The sequence below is a fragment of the Gopherus flavomarginatus genome, chromosome 11, assembly GCF_025201925.1.
Source record: "Gopherus flavomarginatus isolate rGopFla2 chromosome 11, rGopFla2.mat.asm, whole genome shotgun sequence".
NCBI classification, from domain to species: Eukaryota; Metazoa; Chordata; order Testudines; family Testudinidae; genus Gopherus; species Gopherus flavomarginatus.
In genome coordinates this window covers 7,004,397-7,018,433 of record NC_066627.1, presented here as the reverse complement: position 1 = coordinate 7,018,433, position 14,037 = coordinate 7,004,397, and the positions used below count along the sequence as shown (strand labels likewise).

General features: G+C 44.4%; 2 pseudogenes; both read left to right on the top strand.

Annotated features, from left to right (window-relative positions):
• Nucleotides 1-3,844: 3,844 nt before the first annotated feature.
• LOC127031801 (olfactory receptor 14A16-like) lies at nucleotides 3,845-4,854 on the top strand (annotated as a pseudogene).
• Nucleotides 4,855-12,498: 7,644 nt separating this feature from the next.
• LOC127031800 (olfactory receptor 14A16-like) lies at nucleotides 12,499-13,473 on the top strand (annotated as a pseudogene).
• Nucleotides 13,474-14,037: the final 564 nt, after the last annotated feature.

Below are 14,037 nucleotides of genomic sequence, written 5' to 3'. Positions count from 1 at the left end.
ACCCAAAGGCTTCCATATTCCCAGGCCAACTGGCTGCTTGGAATCAATGCTGAGAGGGGAAGCCTGGGGAGCCAGGGTTCCCAAGAGACTGGAAGCCCTGGGGTACCCAGTCTGGGACAGTTGCATGGCTGGCCAGGCCCTGAGCAGCAGTCCCTAAGCCCATTCCCTAGGCCCATTCCTGCAGCCATTGGTCAGACACCACTGCCAATGACTGTTGCCAGAACCATGATCAACGGCTGCTGGAACTGGTCCTGATATCCCAAATTCAGCCCCGAACAAGCACAGCTTCTCCAAGATGGAGCAACAGCAGGAGTTGAAAAACTATTTCAGATCCCTGCAATAGGCAGAGAAAGGGCTCTGGGTCCTCAGTGCGGGACACTGTGTCCCCAATCACATGGTCTTTGTCAGCAGGACTCTAGAGGCACAACACAAGCCATGTTAGGCAGAGCTCTGTGCCCTGAAGGGGGGTTTGCTGAGCAATGCCCCCCCACCCCAGGTGGAGCAGCCATTTCTAAGACGCTGCTTCCAAAATGCTTGAGTTCGATTCTCCAACAGGTCACCAGCCCTGGTGGACACTGACCTGAGGAACCTCCAGTGAGATCCTCAGTTTCCTGCCCCAGGTCAGGAGGTGGCAGTGGTGGCTGGTTGTTGTTCAGCTTGGGCCTTAATTTATGGAAGGTTTATCAGGAGCATGGTCCAAGCACAGGACTTAGAACCAGAACAGAGTTGTAATCAGACTCCTCTCTACCCAGGGCTATAGGCTGTTTAGCCCATTCCTGGACATGGGTGGTGCATCTCCTGTTGGCCATCTCTGTGATGTAGCTCCGTCACCTACACAGGGACATGGCACACTGAGGACCATCCAACAGCTCCCATTCTGTGGCCACCTCCAGGATTGATGATGAGCCGTAGACATGCCATAGAAGGAGAGGAGAGGGTGGTGGTCCTCAGGAGAAACTGTTGGAACTTCAGTCTCCAACCTCGCCCTATCCCCCCCTCCACACACAAAATGGTCTTTCAAAAGACATCCCTAATCCCAGCTAAACAAACTAAACTCTGACAGGCCAAATCCTCAGCTGATATAAATCGGCCACAGCACAATTGAAATCAAAGGGCCAGGCCATCATTCGGCATAATTAGCCCTAGCTACTCCGAAATCAGTGGAACTGTATTAATTTATACCAGCTCAGGAAATGATCGTTCTTTATTAGAATTTGTCTCTGGCTACCTCTTAGTGATCAATTTCAAGCAGCCAGGGCGGCCTGGGCTGTGAGTTCCTCTGGTGGCTGCATTCCAAGATCTGCTGATCCAATGCAGGGGCAAAAAAACTCTGTTCCCCCAAAAGTAATTATGTGGCATGAATGAAAGAAGAGACTATTCCAGGCCAGTGGAGCTTCTGGTGCTCTAAGCTATTGTAGGTCAACTGTCTGTGCTATAAATATATATTCGATTTGACAAATATCTTGGGACACTCTTTCAGCCTCAACCTTGCCTTGTTTTTAGCCAAGGGTCCTTCCAGAGATGTTGCCATTGTATAAGATCCAGGCTAGGTTGTGTTCTCCCTCTGTGGGATCAGTTAGAGTATATGGTCAGGGTGGTTTGTTCAGAGGTGAGATCATTGCTGGGCTCACAACCCTGGAGACATCATTCAACTATTTAGACCCAGAGCAGGGACTTCCTGGGCTGTAGCCATGTCAAGCTGTACAGCTGGGAGGGACTTTCAGTCCCTGATTCTATTTAATCCTTCACCTCTTAGCCAAGCCTGCCCCAGGAGTGGAGCAGGAAGTGCAAATCTGTGGCATGGATCCCTGTCTACTTGGAACTGCAGGGAGACTCAGTAACTCAGAAATCCAGTGATAGAATATGAAAATCAGTGCTGGATAATGCAATGATGGGTTTCTGAGAGAGATATATCAACAGTGGTCATTAATTTCTAGCACTGCAGGATCAAATGCTTTGCAAGTTGGGAAAATCTATCCAAAAACCAACACAGTAAGTTTGCTATTGTCTTTTTTTCTTCATTAGAAAATATTGTCTTTTCATAGAAGTCCCCCAAATTTCCAAAGTTTGGAATTTCTGCAACAGGAAACCAATCATTCTCTGCTGAAAACTGAAAAATTCCAACCAAAATCTCACCCCTCAAGAAAAAAATCAGCTTTTGAATAGATAGATAGATAGATAGATAGATAGATAGATAGATAGATAGATAGATAGATAGATAGATAGATAGATAGATGAGACCTTGCATAAAAATTTGTTTAACTGAAAACACAAATTTTCCTTAAAAAGAGTTAAATCAGAATATTATTGACCAGGGTGGGAAGTACTAATGTTGTCCAGTGATACCATAATTTTCAAAGATGTCATTCTGTTATATCCATTTTTATTTCTTTTTCAAAGACATAACTGCAGGATGACAGAACTGAATAAACAGCAGAGCTGATATCCAGGGAATATGGACTGTACCTAACAGACATGCTTGAACCTTGAAACTCAGAGTCTGGGTTGAATCAAGCAGTGGCAGGCTGTCTATCTGGACTTTGCCAAAGGACACTAAGGGCATATCTACACCACAGCTGGGGGCATGCTTCCAAACTCAGGTAGGCAGACTTCACTAGCTCATAGCGGAGCAGATGGGGCCAGCACAGGGAGCGGCTCAGTCTAGTTACCTCAATATGAACCTGCCTTAACAGCATGGGTTCGCAGTTGGATGGAGCCTGATCTGGTGCCCAGGCTACCTCTGACTACATGGGTATGTTTTGTGCAGTAACTTGAGCAGAGCTAACCCATGTCCATCTACTGGAGTTGGGAAGATGTTCCCCTCTCCTGTGTAGATGGACCACCAGGAGGTCAATGGTACAGGAATCCAAACCTCCTGGTCTATCAAAATATCCCATGTGCAACACTGCTGCCAGCTGAGCACAGAGTCTGTAAATGGGTTCACAGTGCAGATACATGACAAAACACATTCCACCCCCACAGAGCTCATAAAAGAAAAGTCAGAGAAAGGGAAGGAGAGGAAACGGAGACATGGGGAGAGGAAGTGACCGTCCCAAGGTCATACAGCAGGTCACTTGCAGAGACAAGAACAAAAGCCAAGTCTCCTGACTGCCTCTGACCCGCACATACCAGATATAAAGTCACAGAGGGAAACGACCTAACCTAGCAGTAACTGTGCAATGCTGCCAGCCCATCTTTACTCCGAGATGGGAGTGCTGCTGGGATTGTTGCCATTAATCAATTTGTAACCAAGTGGCAGGTCATCTATAAACAGAGGTTGGAGAGGAATTGTTACAGACAAGCTAGAACTTAGGATGCTCAGCGAGTGTGTCATATTTCCCTAGAAAGTGGGAATTGGGCTGTCTTGGGGTTCTAGTACTTTAGTTTCATGCCAAAGTTTTTTTTCTGTTGTTTGACAGAGTTGAGGGGCCATATTTGCTCAATCTGTGGATTTTTTTTGCAATTTGTTCCAGTCTTTAATGCATTTGTTCAAGTGACATCTTGGGCCAGATCCTCAGATAGTGCAAACTGATGTAGCCCCATGGATTTTATGGGAGTTATGCTAATTGACACCAGTGTGTTAACACACCTGATTGTATGCAGTACTTGTAGCCATGTTGGTCCCAGAATATTAAATAGACAAGGTCGGTGAGGTAGTATGTGAGGTTCGAAAGTTTGTCTCTCTCACCCACGGAAGCTGATACAATAACAGCTATTACCTCACTGACCTTCTCTCTCTAGTGCTCTGATCATCAGCAGTGAGATCATGGGACAATTACTCAGAAGGGAATCAAGGCCATTCTCTCTGAAAATCGAATCCTGAGTGTGGACCTTCTTCTTCCCTCCACAGCCATCACACAACTTGCTGAGGAAGAAAATGTCCAACCGAACCACCATGACCGAGTTCCTTCTCTTGGGTTTCTCTGACATTCGGGAGCTGCAGATTTTGCACTTTGTGGTGTTTCTAATGATTTATCTGGCAGGCCTGATGGGGAATCTTCTTATCATCACAGCCATAGTCCTCAACCACTATCTTCACACTCCCTTGTACTTCTTCCTGGTGAATCTGGCCATCCTAGACCTTGGCTCCACCTCTGTCACCCCCCCAAACCCATGTCCAATTCCCTCATGAACACCAGGGTGATTTCTTATTCTGGATGTGTCGCCCAAATCTTTCTCTTCATGTTCCTTGGTTCAGCTGATCTCGGCATCCTGACTGTCATGGCATATGACCGATATGTCGCCATCTGCCAACCACTGCACTATGAGAGAGTGATGAACAGGAGAGCTTGTGTCCAAATGGCAGCCAGTGCCTGGATCAGTGGTATTCTCTACTCTGCCCTGCACGCTGGAAACACATTTGCATTATCCTTATGTGGAGGAAATGTGGTGGATCAGTTTTTCTGCGCCATCCCCCAGCTACTCAAGCTTGCCTGCTCTGACTCAGACCTCAGTGAAACTGGCGTTATTGTCTTCAGTGCATGCTTAGCTTTAAGCTGTTTTGTTTTAATAATTGTGTCATATGTTCAGATCTTCAGATCAGTGCTAAGAATCCCCACTGAGCAGGGCCGGCATAAAGCCTTCTCCACCTGCCTGCCTCACATCACTGTTGTCTCTTTGTATGTTTCCACTGGCATCATTGCCTACCTGAAACCCCACTCCAGGCCCATATCACATCTGGATCTCGTGGTGGATGTTTTCTATTCCATAGTACCTCCAATGCTGAATCCAATCATCTACAGCATGAGGAACAAGGAGATCAAAGTTGCCCTGAGGAAATTGATTGGATGGAGTCCATCTTTCTGTTTTGATTTTAACTTCCTTGTACGTTTCCTTATAAATATAATCAAATGATGATGTAATTGACTCCGTGAGATCATGGTTTGTCATCTCTTTGTGCGAAAAGGGGAATTTGGAGTGGCAAAAATGAAAACACGACTCAAGTCAATGGTTTTAATGTAAATGCATACCAATGTAAATAATATCATTATCTGTTTGCCTGTGTATCTATCTATCACAGTACTGTGTACTGCCACCCATCACCATGCTATGTTAGCACCTTCTTCATAAAATCATTAGCCATATCAAAGTCCTTAGTGGACCTCAGGGAGTGTCTGGCTTTTCTTTTTTGGACTAAAAATTGGATTGCAGTATCAGTTCAATACCTGTTTGTTTTTTGTCTTTATCTCTGTTTTTTTAGTTTTTGGTGGGTTGATTTCTTTCTTTGTTCAAAGTATTTTTAAGGTGGGAATGACTGCGCAGATGGTAAGTGTTCACTTAGACAGCATTGTTGATGTTTTGTTACCTATCAGGAGTGCCCAAATGTCATCTGTTTGATGGAGTTTTCTTTCCACAATGATAAAGGTGTGTACAAGAAGTGTCTGCATGGTTGAGTTTCTGCTGAAATAATTATATGAATAGGACTGAGATGTCATCTTACTTTTAATGATGTGTTAGGGAACCAAGAACCTTAGGTAAACATCTTTTCATTATTGTAACCCTAAATAAATCAATGCTGTGTCATTTGTGCCATGGTGGAAAAGGGTTGTTTGTTTATTTGTTTAAGAGGAAACCGTGGAGTATTTCTTAAAGACAATCAGACAGGATAATGAGACCAATTTTGATCCTTTTTAAATCGCTGGGATTTAGCCACTCACTTCAAATGGATCAAGATTTGGCCAAAGGCCAATACACACAACGATCCAAGAATGGGTAATGGTGGCCAGGAGAATGTGAGTGCAACAGAGATGCATGGATGAATTCCCCATCTCAGATTGCAGAGGAGAATCTGTATTAGTCTGTATCATCAAAACTGACGAGGAGTTCTTGTGGCACCTTAGAGACAAACATATTTATTTGGGCATTAGCTTTTGTGGGCTAAAACACACTTCATCAGATGCATGGAATGAAAAATACAGTAGGCAGGTATAAATATACAGCCTACTGTATTTTTCACTCCATGCATCTAATGAGGTTGGTTATAGCCCACGAAAGCTAATATCCAAATAAATGTGTTAGTCTCAAACATGCCACAAGGACTCCTTTGTGTTTTCCACATCTCAGCTAATCCTTTGCTAATGCAGAGTAGCTCCATCAACATTGGTGGTTTGATACTGGCTCAAAGACACAAGGCTAAATTCAATAGTGACATAAACACTGGTGTATGCACTGTTGTTGCAGCCATGTTGGTCACCAAATATTTGAGAGACACAGTGGGTGAGGTAATATCATTTATTTGACCAAGTTCTGCAGGGGAGAGAGAGAAGCTCTAAAAAGTATACAGAGCTCTTCTTCAGGTCTGGAGATGAGCTCTGCATAAGGGCCACCTTCTCTCTCTAATAAATACTGGTATGAGTAATTTGTCTGGTGTCATATGCACTGACCTGGCATTTCATGCATCATCCATTGTAAAACTAGTCACATTAAAGCTAAGAAAGGATCTCACAAAGCCGGCCTATTAATAGTATTAGAATCCCATCTCTGTGCATGGATATATACAATTCATATATGAGGGATAAAAGCATAGTATGTGATTCAAGAGATAGATCGATAGATCAATAGATAACACCAATTATTGTGACTCATTTCCTCTTCATGTCTGTCTATAAATATTCAATATTAAACATTATTTACCAAACGCCGTTCTGCCCCTTCTGGGCTCCTAACTCCGTCTGATGGGTTCTGTTCCTGCTCTGCAGTGCAGGTCACTCAAGCCAGGCCTCCCCGCTGGCTGCTCTGGAGAGCTTCTTCAAAAGTTCTTTCTGGCCCTCGGTCTCCTTTCTGCATCCCCTGCAGGAGGCTCCCTACTCCCTGACTTTCTTCTACTCCTTATGCCTGGAACAGAGATCACAGCTCAGAGTGCCTGGCTAGAATGGGAGCTCGACTCTCAGCTCTTCATCCTGGAAACCCCAAGAACCCTGGCTCAAGACATTTCCAAAAGTTGCGATCGTTAGAAACATGAAAGTGCAGTGTCTCTCCTCTCCTCTCCTCTCCTCTCCTCTCCTATCTTCATTTAGACACCAGGAGAACCATAATCTGCTGAGACAACTGAGCAAACCAATGCTGGTTCATTGACAGTGGAATGCCTTCTGAACCCACAGCCCAAGTCTGTGAAACTTCAGGATGTGGCCTATGGCCTACTCATTCTCCAAAGCTTTCCTTGAAGCCATGAACACAGGACATGATACGACTGGGAAAAATTATATGGAGGGAGAATATTATGGTTGGTGAATGAGGCATGTTCTCATTATCATTGAAAAGGGAAGAAGGCTAGTGTTGGTTGGGGGAATTGTGTAGATTGTAAATGGTGGGGGGAAGATAGGTGGAGAAGGGAAGGTCTGTGATTTTTGGAAGGTGGAGAAGTGTAGGGGTAGTGAAGGGCAGAGAAAACTGTGGCTGGTTGAAGAAGGAGAATGTGCTACCTCACTGGTGGAGAAAAATTTGCCATTTGCTTAATGGGGGAAAATTACAGTTAGTTAATGGGAAAATTGTTTGCTGACGGAAGGAGAATGTTATGCTGGATAAATTGCTTAGTATTTGGTGGACAAAGTCAATGTATTTTCATGTGTTCTTACCATACTGGGCACAGACTAACAGTTTGGGCTCTCTTATCAGTCAAGATAGATAAGAAATGCAAATATTGCTGTGACTTGATCCTATGGCTCACACCACAAGGCTATATCTATGTAAGAGATTATCCAGTTGGATGGAACCCATTCCTGGAGCCATTGCTCAGACTGCACTGCCACTGACTGCTGCCAGAATGCTTAGTAAGGGCTGAAGGACCTGGCCCTGGCATCCCAAATTCAGCCCCCAAAAAGCACACCTTCTTCAATGTAGAGCAACAGCAGGGGCTGAAAAATGCTTCCAGATCCCTGAAGTCTGCAGAGAAAGTGCTCTGGTTCCTCAGTGCAGGACACTGTGTCCCAGATCACATGGTCTTTGTCAGCAGATGGAACAAAAGCCTAGTTAGGCAGAGCTCTGTGCACTGAACATAAGAACGTAGGAACGTAAGAATGGCCATATTTTGTCAGACCAAAGGTCCATCTAGTCCAGTGTCCCTTGTTCCAACGGTGGCCAATAACTGGTACCCAAGAGGGAATGAACAGAACAGGTAATCATCAAGTGAGCCATCCCGTTGCCCATTCCCAGCTTCTGGCAAACAGAGGCTAGGCACACTATCCCTGCCCGTTCTGGCTAACAGCCATTGATGGGCCAATCCTTCTTAAACTTATTTAGCTCTTTTTTGAACCCTGTTATAATCCTGGCCTTTGCAACATCCTCTGGCAAGGAGTTCCACACGTTCACTGTGCATTGTGTGAAAAAATATTTCCTTTTGTTTGTTTTAAATCTGTGGTCTATTAATTTCATTTTGTGACCCCTAGTTTTTGTCTTATGGGGAGTAAATAACACTTCCTTATTTACTTTCCCCACACCAGTCCTTATTTTTTAAACTTCTATCATATTCCCCCGAGTCACTGGAGGGTGATTTGCTGAGCAAACCCCTCCCCTCGTCCTTAGTGGAGAAGCCATTCTGGAGAAGCTGCTTTCCAAATGTTTGAGTTGGATTCTCCAACAGGACACCTTGGAAGACAGGGTGATGAGCCCTAGACAGACCTCAGAAGAGAGGCTGTGGTATACAGGGGAAACTGTTGGAGCCTCAGTCTATGACAATACCCTATCCCCATCCACACACATAAAGGGGTTTCAAGAGATACCCTCAATCCCAAATAAACAAAGTGAACTCTGACATGCTAGGCCCTCAGTGTAAATTGGCCATAGCTTGATTGAAATCAAAGGGCCAGGTCATCTGTTGGTGTAAATAGCCCTAGCTACTTTGAAATCAGTGGAACTGCATCAATTCTAACCAGCTCAGGACATGATCTTTCATTTTTCATGCTTGTCTCTGGGTACCTTTGAACACCCTGGGCAATCTGAGTTGTGGTTTCTTCTGGTGTCTGCCTCCCAAGAGCTGCTGATGCAATGCAGGGGAAAAAATTATCTGCTGCCCCAGTGGTAATCATGTGGAAATAATGAAGGAACAGATTATTCCAGGCCAGCTAAGCTTCTGGTGCTGCTAGCCTCTTAGCTATTGTATGTCACATGCCTGTGCTATAAATATACATTTCGCTTGTCAGATACTTTAGCCAAATCTGCCTTGTTTTTTTAGCCAACGGTCCTTTCAGGGATGTTGCCGTTGTGTGAGATCCAGGGCAGGTGCTGTTCCTCCTCTGTAGGGTTAAGGTTGGCTTGGACAGGTTGTCCAGGTGGTTTTTTTCCTGAGGTCACATCTGAGCTGGGCTCACAGCCTTGGAGACTGGATGCAGCTATTTAGCCCCAGAGCAGGGACATACTGAGCTGTGATGGTGTTTGATGCTTGTACAACCCAGGAGCAGTTCTAAATCTTCAGGGGTTTTCAGTCCCTCGTCGCATTTAGTCCATCACCTCATGGTCAAGCCTGCCTGAGGAAGAGAGTAGGGAGCACCCATCTGTGGAGTGGTTCCCTGTCTGCTAGGAACTGTGGAGAGACCAGCGACTCAGGAAATCCATCTTTGGACATGGAAACCACTGCTGGGTAATGCAGTGATGTTTACATGAGAGAGAGAAGGTGATAGACTGTTTTGCATGGACATGTATAGATAGATAGATAGATAGTGACCACATTTTCTACTACTGGAGGATCAAATGCATCCCAAATTGGGAAAAATTATCCAAAGACCAACACAGTAAGTTTGCTATTTCAATTAAATATATTAGAGTATTAATGTACAGGGCAAATTTAAGAACCTAAATCTGACTTCCAATTTTAACTCTTTATGACTTTTACTATCTATTTAATCAAATAAGTAGGGAAAGTCAGATTTTTTTTCCTTTTTGTTAGTAAATATTGGCTTTTCATACAAGTCCTTCAAATCCTCAAATTGGATTTAGCAACAGAGAACCAAGCATTTTCTGCTGAAAACAGCCGAAAACTGGAAAAGTCTAAGCAACTCCCCCCCCACCCTTCACAAAAGGAAAATAATGGCCTTTGGCTAGATTAGATAGATAGATAGATTTAACTCAAAACCAATTTCTTCTTTTAAAACAGTTTAACAAGTACATTTTTCACCAGCTGTATTTGGAAATTATCTTTCAGGCAGGATAGGAAGCAGTAATATTGTCCAATGATACCATAATTTCAAATACCATCATCCTGTCCTATCCATTTTTATTTCTGTGTCAAAGACATAGCAACAGGATGGCAGAACTTAGTAAACAGCAGAGTTGACAGCCCAGGGAATATGGGCTGTACCTAACAGGCATACTAGCACTTTAATAAAAATAGGAGATATACCAATCTCCTAGAACTGGAAGAGACCTTGAAAGGTCACTGAGTCCAGCCCTTAGCCTTTACTAGCAGGACCAATTTTTGCCCCAGATCCCTAAGTGGCCCCCTTAAAGATTGAACTCACATCCCTGAGTTTAGTAGGCTAATGCTCAAACGACTGAGCTATCCCTCCCTCACTACTTTGAAACTCAGAGTGGGGATTCAGTCAAGAGGTTGCAGCCTATCTGTCTGGACCCTGCCAAGGACATTAAGGGCACATCTACACTGCAGCTAGGAATATGCTTCCCAACTCAGGTAGGCAGATTTCACTAGCTATGCTGTAAAAATAACAGAGTAAATGCCGGCAGCACAGGGAATGGCTTAGTCTAGCCACCTCATAAGAACGGTCATATTGGGTCAGATCAAAGGTCCATCTAGCCCAGTATCCTGTCTTCCAACAGTGGCCAGTGCCAGGTGCCCCAGAGGGAATGAACAGAAGAGGTTACTATCAAGTGATCCATGCCCTGTCACCCATTCCCACTTCTGGCAAACAAAGGCTAAGGACATCATCCCTGTCCATCTTGGCTAATAGCCATTGATGGACCTATCCTCCATGAATTTATCTAATTCTTTTTGAGCCTCAGTACAAACCCGACTGAACTCCATGGTTACATAGACAGATGGAGCCTGAGCTGCTGACCAGGCTACCTCAGGGCTACATGGGTAAGTTTTCTACAGTAACTTCAGCAGAGCTACCCCATGTCTGTTTACTGGAGCTGGGAAGATGCTCCCTGCTGCTGCATTGACGGACCCCAGGAGGTCAATGGGACAGGAATCCAGACCTCCTGGTCTATCACCATATCCTGTGTGCAACACGGCTGCCAGCTGAGCACGAAGGCTTTAAATGGGTGCACTGAGCATGCATATGAGAAGACACAGCCCATCTTCCACAGAGTTCATAAAAGACCAGGCAGACAAAGGGAAGGAGGGGAAACAGAGGCTCGGGGAGGAGAAGTGACCAGCCCAAGATCACACAGCAAGCCACTGGCAGAGATAAGAACACAACTCAGGTCTTTTGACAGTTGCTGCCCCACTCAGGCCAGACAAAGTCACTGAGCAATGCTACTAGCCCATCGACACCCAGAGATGGGAGTGGAGCTGGGATTGGTGCCATCAGTCAATTTGTAACCAGGTATCAGGTCATCTATATACAGAGCTTGGGAAGGAATCATTACACACAAGCTTATACTTTGGATGCTCAGAGAATCTGACATATTTCTCTAGTGGGAATCAGGAGGTCTTGGAGTTCTAGTACTTTAGTTTCATGCCCAAGTTTTTCCTCTGTTGTTTGACAGAGCTGAGGAATCATCTTTGTTAGATCTGTGGGCTTGGGTTGTAATTTGTTCCAGTCTTTAATGCATTTGTTCAACTGGCATCTTAGGCCAGATACTCACATGGTGTATACTAGGGTGACCAGATAGCAATTGTGAAAAATTTGGACAGATGGTATGTGTGTGAGGGGGAGGAGGGTAATAGGAGCCTGTATAATACAAAACCCCGAGTATTGGGACTGTCCCTATAAAATCAGGACATCTGGTCATCCTAGTGTAAACTGATGCTGCTCCGTGGACTGTAAGAGAGTTTTGTCAATTGACACTAATGGGCTGAGTAATGGACTGATTGCATGCAGTAGTTGTAGCTGCATTGGTCCCAAGTTTATAGATTCACAGATTCTAGGACTGGAAGGGACCTCGAGGGGTCATCGAGTCCAGTCCCTTGCCCTCATGGCAGGAACAAATATTGTCTACATCATCCCGGATAGACATTTATCTAACCTACTCTTAAATATCTCCAGAGATGGAGATTCCACAACCTCCCCTAGGCAATTTATTCCAGTGCTGGTTGCTTATTAGAGAGCCAAGGTGGGTGAGGTAGTCTGTGTGGTTTGAAGGTTTGTATCTCTCATCAAGAGAAGTTGGTCCAATAACGGATATTGCTTCACTTAACTTGTCTCTCTAGTGATCTGATTGTCAGAGGTGAGGAGCACTCATTGCTCCTAGTCAATGGAAGGATGGGAGGAGTGCTGTGCACATTTCACAGTAGATGATGAGGTATTATAATGGTAATTCCCTCTGACTCTCTTATCCTGACCATGGCCCTTCTCCTTCCCTCCACAGCTATCAGACAACGTAATGAGGAAGAAAATGTTCAGCCGAACTACTGTGACCGAGTTCCTTCTCCTGGGATTCTCTGACGTTTGGGAGCTGCAGATTTTGCACTTTGTGGTGTTTCTAATGATTTATCTGTCACACCTGATGGGGAATCTTCTCATCATCACAGCCATAGCCCTCAGCTGCCATCTTCACACGTCCATGTACTTCTTCCTGGTCAATCTGTCCATCCTTGACCTTGGATTCATCTCCATCATCATCCCCAAATCCATGGCCAGTTCCCTCATGAACACCAGGGTGATTGCTTATTCTGGATGTGTCACTCAAGTCTTTCTCTTCATGTTCCTTGGTTCAGCTGATCTCGGCATCCTGACTGCCATGGCGTACGACTGATATGTCGCCATCTGTCAACCACTGCCCTGTGAGACAGTGATGAACAGGAGAGTTTGTATCCAAATGGCAGCCGGTGTCTGGATCAGTGGTAATCTTTACTCTGCCCTGCACACTGGAAACACATTTGCATTATCCTTATGTGGAGGCAACAGGGTGGATCAGTTCTTCTGTGACATCCCCCAGCTACTCAAGCTCGCCTGCTCTGACTCAGACCTCAGTGAAACTGGGGTTATTGTCTTCAGTGCATGCTTAGCTTTAAGCTGTTTTGTTTTAATAATTGTGCCATATGTTCAGATCTACAGATCAGTGCTAAGAATCCCCACTGAGCAGGGCCGGCAAAAAGCCTTCTCCACCTGCCTGCCTCACATCACTGTTGTCTCTTAGTATGTTTCCATTGGCATCATTGCCTACCTGAAACCCCACTCCAGGTCCACATCACATCTGGATCTCATGGTGGATGATTTCTATTCCATGGTACCTTCAGTGCTGAATCCAATCATCTACAGCATGAGGAACAAGGAGATCAAAGTTGCCCTGAGGAAATTGATTGGATGGAGGTTATTCATAACAAATAAAATGCCAATTTTTCCCTTTTGTTTTTAAGTTTCTTCTCTGTTTCCTTAGAAATAAACTGTTAAAATAAACAAATAGATGTCATCTATTGAGGGTGTCCATTTTTCATCTCTTTGATGAGGTTTTGTGAACAACCTGAACATTTTCTTTCCACAATGATAAATGGGTGCAGATGAGATATCTGCATGGTTGATGTCCTGCTGAAATAATTTTACAAATACAGATGGGATATTAACATCACTGGTTTAATACTGACCTGGCTCTGGCCCAAAGACACTAGGCTAAGTTCAATAGTGACATAAATATTGGTTTAAGTCAGGGGTCGGCAACCTTTCAGAAGTGGTGTGCCGAGTCTTCATTTATTCACTCTAATTTAAGATTTCGCATGCCAGTGATACATTTTAATGTTTTTTAGAAGGTCTCTCTCTACAAGTCTATATATAATATAACAAACTAGTGTTGTATTGTAAAATAAACAAGGTTTTCAAAATGTTTAAGAAGCTTCATTTAAAATTAAATTAAAATGTTGATCTTAAGCCATCGGCCCACTCAGCCTACTGCTGGTCTGGGGTTCTGTTCACGTAGACCGGCAGT